Source organism: Eucalyptus grandis, chromosome 5 (genome assembly GCF_016545825.1).
Source record: "Eucalyptus grandis isolate ANBG69807.140 chromosome 5, ASM1654582v1, whole genome shotgun sequence".
NCBI classification, from domain to species: Eukaryota; Viridiplantae; Streptophyta; class Magnoliopsida; order Myrtales; family Myrtaceae; genus Eucalyptus; species Eucalyptus grandis.
Window position 1 is genome coordinate 55,481,604 of NC_052616.1, and position 11,764 is coordinate 55,493,367.

General features: G+C 41.3%; 2 pseudogenes; both read left to right on the forward strand.

Annotated features, from left to right (window-relative positions):
- The first annotated feature begins 880 nt into the window (after nucleotides 1-880).
- LOC104447078 lies at nucleotides 881-3,008 on the forward strand (annotated as a pseudogene).
- A 4,207-nt stretch (nucleotides 3,009-7,215) lies between these two features.
- On the forward strand, nucleotides 7,216-11,476 carry LOC104447387 (annotated as a pseudogene).
- The last annotated feature ends 288 nt before the right edge of the window (nucleotides 11,477-11,764 follow it).

Consider the following 11,764-nt stretch of genomic DNA (forward strand, 5'->3'; position numbering starts at 1 on the left):
TTAAAAAGAATTAGATTGATTAGCAATGTTAGACATTCTAAGAAGTTTTACTGAAAACTTTTTATTTAAAAAATGTGGCGAACTTTTATTGGGCGCTGAAATAAATTGGACCGATGATGCATTAAATGATCGGCAACCAATTAGAAATCAGCATGTCATTTAGTCAGAGGGTTTTGGTAAGATCTCTTATTACATAAAAGCATTCCTCGAGATTGAGTCAGATAAGAAATTCCCCTATATTTTTTATATCTAATTATTTGGTCTTAATCCTAAAGATAGACGCATGTATCCTGACCTTCCAAGTGTTTTATAATGATAAGATAGGACGGGCCAAGATTTAAAAAAATAAAATAAAATAAAATAAATGAAAACTAAGACCAAAGCACGATGGATTCGAATACAGCTGCTGTGAGGGCGGCCCAACCCGGCAACGACCGGCGTGATTGTTGTCGTCTCCATCACAGCAATAGAGCAATGAATCAAAGTTGTAATGTTAATTAGGATTAACATTAATTTTTCTCCCTTCTCTTTTATCATTTTCGTTGGTGTTCCTCATGTATATAGTGGTCCCGTATGTGCATATGGGGAGCATCTAATAACTCGGCAGAAATCTTTGACCTGAGCATTTGCAAACCAGCATTGGTAGTTCCTAGCTCCACTCGGTTTCTGTAAACCGTTGCACTGCCATTACTCTGATTTCCGTAAGAAATTCATGAAAGTAATGAACTTGTGGTTGAAAAGGTGACCTATTATACCCGAAAACTTCAAATTCTGGAGAATAATGTGTTATTTTTCAAGTGTTAATGCTCTCCATTAGACGAATCTTGGTAAAACGAAAAAATCCAGAAATCCAAATAACTTTCCCTCGAGTTATCAAAGAATGGTGCGATGTATGTTTAAAATTTGTTTCGTTTCCATGTTCGAAATGGCGCTTGAGTGATTTCTCCAGTGTATTACTATGTAATGTAAGCAATGATCCTAAACATGATGTGCCTTTGCTCAAGCAGGTGGAAAGAGCAATTCAACGAAGACTGTGATCATTGCAGTCGCGACAAGTGCTTCTGTGGTCCTTGTTATCGGCGTTGTCATAATCCTGATGATGAAAAGGAAGAAGAAGCAGCCCAGACAAAGAGTTGAAGGTGAGTCTGTCTTTTGGCATTGGAACAGCTACTGTCCATGAGGTTTAAAGGATCATGAAAATAATGAAGTTGACTATTTACTATGCTTTTCTACCAGCACGATATTGACAATTAGGCCAACATTTTCCAAACAAATTGGGTTGAGAATTCCAGAACATGGAATTGATATTTCGAACTTTACATTCATGCGCACCGCTTGGACATGTCAATTACACATTTCTCATTGACTGTAGTTAGCATAAACTGATTGAGCAGGCCAAAATAGGAAGTTGATAGTTATCCCTTCAGGTGCAACTCTATATACTAAAAGTTTGACAAGCTTTTATTATAAACACTATGATAAAGACATTCATGCTCTGAATGACTTCATATTTCTCTTTCTAGGTGAAGTTGAGGATGAAATAAGCACGGCAGAGTCACTGCACTATGATTTCGGCACTATTAGAACGGCAACTGATAACTTCTCTGATTCCAAGAAGCTTGGACAAGGCGGTTTTGGTGTTGTCTACATGGTACTAATTAACAAAGCATCCTCTAGTCACTTTTATTCAAAATTCAAGTGACAAAATAGTCATAGATGACATCAATGTGATACTCTTCTAAATGCTTCAATTACATATAGATACTCATGAGGATCTACTTTGATGAAATTTTAGGGTCGGCTCTCCAACGGACAAGAAATCGCGGTAAAACGGCTGTCGCATAATTCTGGCCAAGGAGAAGTAGAATTCAAGAACGAGGTCATGTTATTAGCTAGGCTACAACATAGGAACTTGGTCAGGCTCCTTGGTTTTTGCCTAGAAGGAGTTGAGCGGCTTCTCATTTACGAGTTTGTGCCCAATTCAAGCCTTGACCAATTCATATTCGGTATGTTTCTCAAGTTGTCATTCCCGAAATCGGATCCTCATGAAATGATTAAGGGAGTTCTTATAGAATGCGATTTTCAACAAAATGTGTAGATCCCCCGAAGCGTGCAAACCTCGATTGGGATAGGCGCCACAAAATAATAATGGGTGTTGCTCGAGGGATGCTTTACCTACACTAGGACTCTCGACTTCGTATCATCCATCGGGACCTCAAAGCTAGCAACATTTTGTTAGACTCGAACATGAACCCTAAAATATCAGATTTTGGTATGGCGAGGCTATTTGAGTTGGACCAAACTCATGCAGAGACGAACCGAGTCGAGGGGACCTAGTAAGTGCCATAACCACCTGTAGCTAATGCTTACCAAAATAACATGGGCAAACTATAGAGCTAATATGATGGATTTATTGTGATGCACAGCGGTTATATGGCACCAGAGTATGCAATGCATGGAAACTTCTCTGTCAAGTCTGATGTCTTCAGTTTCGGAGTGCTAGTTTTGGAGGTTGTGAGTGGTCAAAGGAACAATCTTTTCCAGGTGGGCAATAACACAGAGGTCCTTATAAGCTATGTGAGTATAAGAACATATATTTTTTTTTATTTTGCATATTGTTTCAGAGATCAATCTACTCAATGTTTGTCATATGTTTGCAGGTTTGGAAGAATTGGAGGGAAGGAACAATATCAAATATCATTGATCCCTTTATAACTTCTAGTTTGAGTACCGAAATTGTGAGGTGTGTCCACATTGGTCTACTATGCCTCCAAGAAAATGTGGCTCACCGACCGACAATGGCCTCAGTCCTTCTCATGCTTAACAGCCACTCGGTCACACTCCAAGTGCCATCACAACCTGCGTTCTTCTTGCACAGCGGCAACGAGTCCGATAGGTCATCAACGCAAGATTACAGTTCGAGAGTGCCTGAGATCGACAAATCAAGAAACAAATCAAACCAGTTCTTGACAAAGGAGGCCTCCATGACCGAGCCATATCCACGGTAGCCTTAACAAACGGTAGATAGTCATAGTGTGCCCTAAGCGTTAATTTGTGTGTTTGTAATGGTTTTCAAATTATCAAAATTACATTCTCATGATTTAATTATTCCTAGCAATTACTGTTTTTGTGTAGTGCTTAAGTGACATAATGAGCCAGATTTTACGCATCAAACTAAGTGCATTTTCCAATTTAGTCATAGGCGTGCCATCTACATGTATGTCCATGCTAGTTAGGAATTGCTATTTTAAGATATAGCTCAAAACATTTAAATTGGCTAAGGGGCTGTTTGGTTCAGCTTTCCCAAGGGGCTTTGGGCTCCCAAAGCCCCTTGGGGAAAATATTTTGTGTTTGGCATGTGTTTTTAAATGCCCATTTGCCCAATGTCAGCATCCCCAATGCTGAAAGTCCAATGCTGGGTTGGGGCTGCTTTGAGCATTCCCATTATGGAGATGCAATTCCGAGTCACTGTTCATCGCCTTCTTCACCGCCCATCTTCTTCGCCGTTCGTCTTCTTCTTCGCGGTGGGCGACGCTTGGCCGTTAGAGGGCCAGATCTGGCCGCCGGGCTCAGCCGAGGTGGCCTAAGGTCTGGCGACCTCGGGCGTCACTTGGGTCACGCGACCCAGGCATCGCCGCTGAGGTCGAGCGACCCGGGCGAGGTCGCTGAGGCAGCGCGACCTCGGGTGGCGGCGCTGGGTCACTCGACCTCGGGCGGCGTCGCCGAGGTCGCGCGGCCTCAAGCGTCGCGCCGAGGTCGGCGACCCGGGTGGCGTCGCTGAGACCGCGCGACCCGGGCGACGCCGCTGGTCGCGGGGCCTCGGGCATCGCCGGTCGCGCGATCGAGCGACGCTCGCTGAGGTCGCACGGCCTCGGGCGGCGTCGCTGGGTCGCGCGACAAAGGCGTCGCCCGGGTCGCGCGACCCGGGCGTCGCCCCCGAGGTTGCCGACCTCGGGCGAGCTACCTCCCCGCCATCGCCACCACCACCGCTTCACCACCACCACCACCAGCGCCACCGCCACCGGCGCCACCGCCTCCGGCCGCTCCCCACGATCACGCGGCTCCATCTCCTCCTCCATTTTCTTTTCTTTTCTTTTTTTTTTTTTTTTTCACCTGAAAATTACTTTGCAAAATATACACTTCCAAACACGTTTTCATTCCGAGAATGCCCATTTACTCAAGGATACTTGGGAAATGACTTTGCATTTCCCCAAAATTGAACCAAACAGGCCCTAAGAGTCGAACCTAAAATCACGAGTTTCTCAAGACACAAATTTCCAATTATTTTACTAGTTTAGATTCTCCTAGAGTTAGAGCAATTGCTCAAACAATGATTGTTCATGAGACTTGAGAAGGATCTATGACTACTTTGAACAAGACAACTATGTGAACTCACCAATTAAATCAAATAATAATGAACATGAGTTGTGGACACCTAAAAATGATCAGGTCTTCTAAATTGACATGACACTGATACAAAAATCGATATTGAGTGATTCTACCAACGACAAGTCATTGGTAGCAAAAACGCTTGTTAATGGCCAACACAATCAATAAACATACTACAATTATCGACATATGATAACGATTGGTCGACGTTTGACACTTAGATAAATTTAAATAATTCTAAAGACGATAAAGATGCCGATTAGCAGTTAGATCAAGTTACACTTGAGAAGTCTTAACAGCTTGTAGAGAATGTTGATATGCAATTATGGAGAGTGATCATGGAGTCTAAACTTATGGAGATGCATTTGAGTCCAATGACAACAGAAGAGTTACAACTGCTTATAGATAAGTTTGATGTGTTATCACGAATTGTGATCATAGAGCTTAAAATCATGGACATGCAGTTGTAACCTTTAATTTGAATGCTAACCACTTGGATATTGTTACATTTTGTAATACTTTATATGAGCCGTGTTGAATCATTGTAGAGGAGGACACAATCAACCACACAAACTATGTATCTTTTCCCCATGTAAAACTTTCTAAGCAGCTTCTCTGCCATGTATGATAAATTGTTGGATTACATATAGCAGTACCTTAATCGGAAACTTTTATCATCAGTGGTTAATAGCCAATTGGAAAATCGAAATTCGGGGTCAATGTTCTACTTAAGGTGTTCAAAAGACGACTAATCCATTCAATAACAGTTATTCAATTCGCAAGACCTTTCTTTTCATTTCTTTTTTTCTTACCGTGTTGACTTATTACTCAAGAAACTTTGATGTCGTCCTTGGTTTACCTTATCATATTCTCTCACTCCAATTAGCACTGCTCACTAGGCTTCTTTTTTCTTGATCAGTCTGTCCAAGTTAGAAATGATTTCTCCTTTTAAACTGTACAGTTCCAATTTAGAATATTATTTAAATTTTAAATATTATCCGAAATTCCATATATGTGAATTTTTGTGTCGATAAGTACATATTATTAGAATTTCAGATGTTTGGGATGAAAATAGACATCAATAAGATTTAGATTAAATAAAAGATAAAGCTATCGGTTATTAAAATTGAAAGTCACATGTTATAATAAAATTCTGAAAAGGAAACGCAGCACATAGTTCGAGCTCGTCACGGGGCCATAAGAATGCGTGTTGGAAAAGATCAACTTCGAAGATTCTATCGTTCCCACTCTTGTCATTGTCCGTTTCTACTCCAATCTTTATCATTCCTTACATGATAATATAAAATATAGTCTGCGAACTTCCTAGCAATTGCTTAAAGTCAATATGGAATCATAGTGGCCTGGACTTGAGACCAAGACAAACGTGTTATCACGTAAGTCAAGATCAACGATATATAAGTGGGCACGAGGATTAATATATATATATATATATATAACAGTTTGAGAGGAGCGGAAAAGTCGGTATTCAATGGAACGGACCAGTTCGCGTAATTGAATATTTCGCATGATTTTATGTGCAAGTCTTTTAAGCTATATAGCATTTAAAATGCTACCGTGATGAATCAAGCATACAACAAACTTAAAGCATGCGGAATAGTAAAACCCCTAAATGTAAATTTGATGTTGATATTGAATGTTGACGTTAACCAAAACGTATGCTTCACTTTAGGAACACCGTTTTGATTCGTTCAAAAGCAAAGTTGAACATAATGACGATTATCAAGCGCAAGGGGGAAATATTAAAAAGAGAAGGCTAGTGATAACATCTGTAAAAACGATTTTCAATTGTTGTTTATTGATAAGTGGGAATGTTCTCTAGACCCAGTAACGTCTCATTGAGGAAGAATAATGCTAGATGTACTAAAAATCCCCAAAAAAATACTTTACTAAATGGGGAGAAATGTTTTAGTAAGAAAATATGCTAATCTCGTCCTACTAAAAGAACAAAACCAAGCAGGTGATAATGAAGTATAGTCCATGTCTCTTTTGAAGCAGCATAGGCCATTAAGGCGAAATTACTCAAATGGTAGAAGAACATTCCACCTGTTTGTGTCATTTGTCCTCGAGGTTCAAGTTGAATCAAAACTCTATTCGTTCCATATTACCAAAAATCGGGGCTATGTGAGGATGTCCAATTGGAGTTGATATTAGCAATAATGAGAAATTGGTTCTACCATAAGTATGATACATATGCCAACCGATTCAATATGACGAACTCCATCCAACGAGTGGAGATGGTGCCGTTATCAAGTAATGCCTAAAAATCTGTATATCATTGCTTCGTGAAAGGAAGAACCTTTTGCTAGCTCTTTGTCTTCATCTATCAATAAGGTTGAGACATATTTGACAACTCACTATTCAAACTACATTCAAAGAGTTGGCCAAGACAACATCGACATCCTTAAATGATCATAACCTTTCTTTGATGGTTGATAACTTACTAAACCCACAAGGTTCATTGAATCATTAATGCCCATGCTAAGTGCTAGCCGAAAGATTGGGAAAGATAATAGGAGATCATTGACTGCAAAAAAATATAGAAATGGCTGGTTGAGAGAAAGAATGATCCAAAAAGTTACATTCATCTGTCCTCCATTTGGTTATTCACTGGTTTTCTCGCAAAGAAAAAAGAGAAGGTTCGATAATTTCATAAGTACCAAAATTCAAGCCGCCACAGGCCCCACTCCAAATTAGAACATGTGGACAAATAGAGATTTCGACGAAGCAGCCTGCGTAGGAGCTACACAAGCTATATATTCATACATTATTAGCCTATCGACACCATAAAAGAAAGACCCCAAAAACCCGAAAAAATCTAAGAAGAATGGATCCTCCCAAACTCCCTCTCTTGCTTCTTCTCACATTTGCTTCCGCCACTAACGCCCAATTTTTCTTACAGCCCTACTGTGGTTCGACTGGCAACGTCAGCGCCGACAGCACCTACCAAACCACCCTCGCCGCCCTCCTCTCCTCCATCTCCTCCGCCAACTCCTTGCCCCTCACCGACGGCTTCTTAACCGCCTCCTCCCTCATCTTCGGCCCCGTCGACAGCGCCTCCCAGACTATCTATGTCATCGGCTCCTGCCGCGGCGACCTCACCGCCGAGAGCTGCCGCACCTGCCTTGGGGGCTCAGCCTCCAACATTCGCCTCCTCTGCCCCCTCCAGAAGGAGGCGGTCCTCTACAGCGCGAACTGCTCTGTCCGTTACTCCAACACCTCGATGTTGCTCACAGTCAAAACCAAGCCTGACTACCAGCTGTTCAACGTCAACAACGTCACGAGCCCAGACACGTACAACGCTGCGCTGCAGACGCTGCTGGGCCGTCTGCGGGGTGAGGCAGCGGGCGGCGGCTCGCTGAGGAAGTACGCGACGGGCAACACGTCGGTGGATTTCAACACGATCTACGCGATGACACAATGCACGCCGGACTTGACCAACCAGCAATGCATCGACTGCCTGGTGACGGTCATCGGGAGACTTGGGCAGTGCTGTGCTGGGAAGATGGGAGCGAGGATCATGGCCCCGAGTTGCCAGTTCCGGTACGAGACCAATGATCAGTTCTTCGACCCGGTGGGTGAGCCACTTCCGCCGCCCCCTGCACCGGTGGCAAATGCGCTGCCTCCGCCACCAGGTTGGTTGGCTCTTGCTTAAAAGTTAGGTACAAAGCGATTATGTCTGTTTTTCTATAGTTAATTATGCAGGTTCCATACAGATTACACCATTAATCCTTTAAATCAGTTTGAAGTACCTGCTCTATAGATCATGCAATTTATTTACGTTGGATAACTTCTCTCTTGCCAAGAGAAGCTGTGCGTTGGTCCATTTTTTCGGCAAAAGTAGATGTGGGCTATCAGTAAAGTCAACTATCATGGCCAGTTCATTGAAGCACAACTTATGGCATTCATTGCTCACAAGCGGTCATATGAGATATTTAAATTGATAATTAAAGTGAGTATAGCTAGGGTAACGAATCATTAGCAGATCTTCCTTACTTCTCATCATTCTGTCACCACTATTTGTCAATTAATATAAATGCAAAAAGTGACACAAAAAGAAAAGAAAAGGGTATGAAAATTGCGTAGGCATAATTGAAACATTGGTGACGCGCACTTGCAGGAGTCTTAGATTATTACTAGGACTATATAAAGTCCGATGTCAAAGGAAAAGAGAGGCTGAAACGTAGCTTAATTGTGTTTGATCATCCGAAAAATAAGTTAATCAGGATAAGATTGATTAGCAATATTGAATATTTTAAGAAATTTTGCCGAAATCCCTTTAATAAATGACGTGGCGAATTTTTATTGGGTGCTGAATTAAATGGGATCCATGCATAAAATGATCAACGACCGACAAAAAAATGGGCAAATCTACTTTATAAGAGGGTTCCAATAAGGTCTCTTATTGCGCGTAGCATTTCTCGAGTTAATATAAGAAATTTCTCCGTATCTTTTATATCTCTTTTTTTTTTGTCTTGGGCAAAGTACCGAAAATAGACATATATGCACCTCTATTAGGGTTTTTTAACCCTGATTAATAAAAAAAAGTGTAATTAAGTTATTTTATCCTTTTCATTGGTGGTCCTGATGTATATAGTGGTCCCATATGTGCACATGGGGAGCATCCGATAACTCAGCAGAAATCTTTGACCAGAGAGCATTTGCAAACCAGCATTGGTTGTTTTCTGTATGCACTGTCATTACTCTAATTTCAGTAAGAAATTCATGAAAGTAATAAGCTAGGAGTTGAAAAGCCAACCGATTCTACCAACAACTTTGAATTCTGGAGAATAATGTGATAATTTTCAAGTGTTAATAATCTCTATTAGACAAAACTTGGTAAGACGACAAAATCCAGAAATCCAAATAACTTCCCCTCGAGTTATCAAAGAATGGTGCGATGTAAATTTAACAAGCGTTTCGTTTCCGCGTTCAGAGCGGCCCTTTAGTGATTTCTCCAGTGTATTTCTCAGTGAGCAATGATCGTAAACATAATATGCCTTTGCTCTTGCAGGTGGAAAGAGCAAGTCGAATAGGACTGTGATCATTGTGGTCGTCACAAGTGTTTCTGCGGTTTTCCTTGTTGGTGTTATTGTACTTCTGAGAGTGAAAAGGAAGAAGCAGCCCAGGCAAAGAGTTGAAGGTGAGTCTTTATCTTTTTCGCATTGGAACATCAGCTGTTCATGAGGATTTCAAAACATCGAATTGATTTTTCGATCTACATGTTCATGTGCCTGCTTGGACATGTCCATGTACACATTTCTCATCGTCTATAGTTAACATTACCTCGTCGAGCAGGCCAAAGGAACCAGTTGATTATCTATGCGTGCAGGTGCAATTATGTGTACTAAAAGTTTGTGAACTCTCATTATGAAAACTATGGAAAGACAATTATTCTCGCTCTGAATGACCATATTTTTCTCTTTCTAGGTGAGGCTGTGGATGAAATTAGCACAGTGGAGTCGCTGCAATTTGATTTCGGCACTATTAGAGAGGCAACGGATAATTTCTCTAATTCCAAGAAGCTTGGACAAGGAGGTTTTGGTGCTGTTTACATGGTAATAATTAACAAAGCATCCTCTAGTCTCCTATATTCAAACTTTAAGCAACAAAATAGTCATAGATGACATCAATCTGATGTTCTTCAAAACGCCTCAATGTACCAATTGACACTTACAAAGACGTACTTTGATGAAATTTCAGGGCCGGTTCTTCAATGGACAGGAAATTGCCGTGAAACGGCTGTCTCATAATTCCAGCCAAGGAGAAGTAGAATTCAAGAACGAGGTCATGTTACTAGCTAAGCTACAACATAGGAACTTGGTCAGGCTCCTAGGTTTCTGTTTGGAAGGGGTCGAATGTCTACTCATTTACTAGTTTGTGCCTAATTCAAGCCTTGATCAGTTCATATTCGGTATGTCTCTCGAGTAGCCATTCCTAAAATCGGATCATCATGAAATGATTAAGGGATGTCTTATAGAATGTGATTTCAACAAAATGCACAAATCCCTTGAAGCGTGCCAATCTCAATTGGGATAGGCGTCAAAAGATAATAATGGGTGTCGCTCGAGGGCTGCTTTACCTACACGAAGATTCTCGACTTCGTATCATCCATCGGGACCTCAAAGCCAGCAACATTTTGTTGGACTCGGACATGAATCCTAAGATATCCGATTTCGGTATGGCAAGACTATTCGAGTTGGACCAGACTCAGGCAGAGACAAACCGGATCGTGGGGACCTAGTAAGTGCCACAACCTCCTAAAGCTAATACTTGCCAAAATAACATAGCCAAACTATATAGCTAACAGGATGGACCCATTGTGATGCACAGCGGATATATGGCACCGGAGTATGTAATGCATGGAAACTTCTCTATCAAATCCGATGTCTTTAGTTTTGGTGTGCTAGTTTTGGAGATTGTGAGTGGGCAAAGGAACAATATTTTCCGGGCAGGCAACCATGCGGAGATCCTTATAAGCTCTGTGAGCATAAAACATACCTTCTCATTTTGCATAATATTTTGGAGATCAATTTGCTCAATGTTTGTTAATATTTGCAGGTTTGGAAGAATTGGAGGGAAGGAACAATATCCAAAATCGTCGATCCCTCTATAACCTCTAGTTTGAGTACCGAAATTGTGAGGTGTGTCCACATTGGTCTACTGTGCGTCCAAGAAAATGTGGCTAACCGACCAACAATGGCCTCCATCCTTCTCATGCTTAACAGCCACTCGGTCACACTCCAAGTGCTGTCACAACCTGCATTCTTCATGCACAGCGACATCGAATCCGATGTGTCATCTACTCAGGATTACAATTCAAGGGTGTCTGACGTCGACAGACCAAGAAGCAAATCGAACCAATTCTCGAACAACGAGGTCTCTGTGACTGAGCCATATCCACGGTAGCATTGACAAATGAGAGATCATTATGCCCTACGTGTTAATTTATGTGTTTGTCATGGTTTTCGTATCATCAAAATTACATTCTTGTGATTTAATTCTTCCGAGCAAATACCCTTTTTTTGTAGTGCTTAAGCGATATATGGAGCCAGATTTTATGTATCAAACTGAGTGTATTTTCCAATTTTGTCAAAGGCACGCCATCTACATGTATGTCATGCTAGAGATCCGTGAGGAATTGCCATCTGAAGAAATAGCTTAAAGCAGTTAAACTGGTGTCGCAACCTAAATTTCAGGTGCACCACCTAAAACTAGGTTAATGGACTACTAAGTCTTTAAACTTAGCTCGGGCTCTCCCAAGCCCATACCAATTCGCAACTTATTGTTCAAATATTTAACATACAAAAGATTATTATCTAGGAGTCGCCACTAATCGGTTTACGGTAGGTCGATT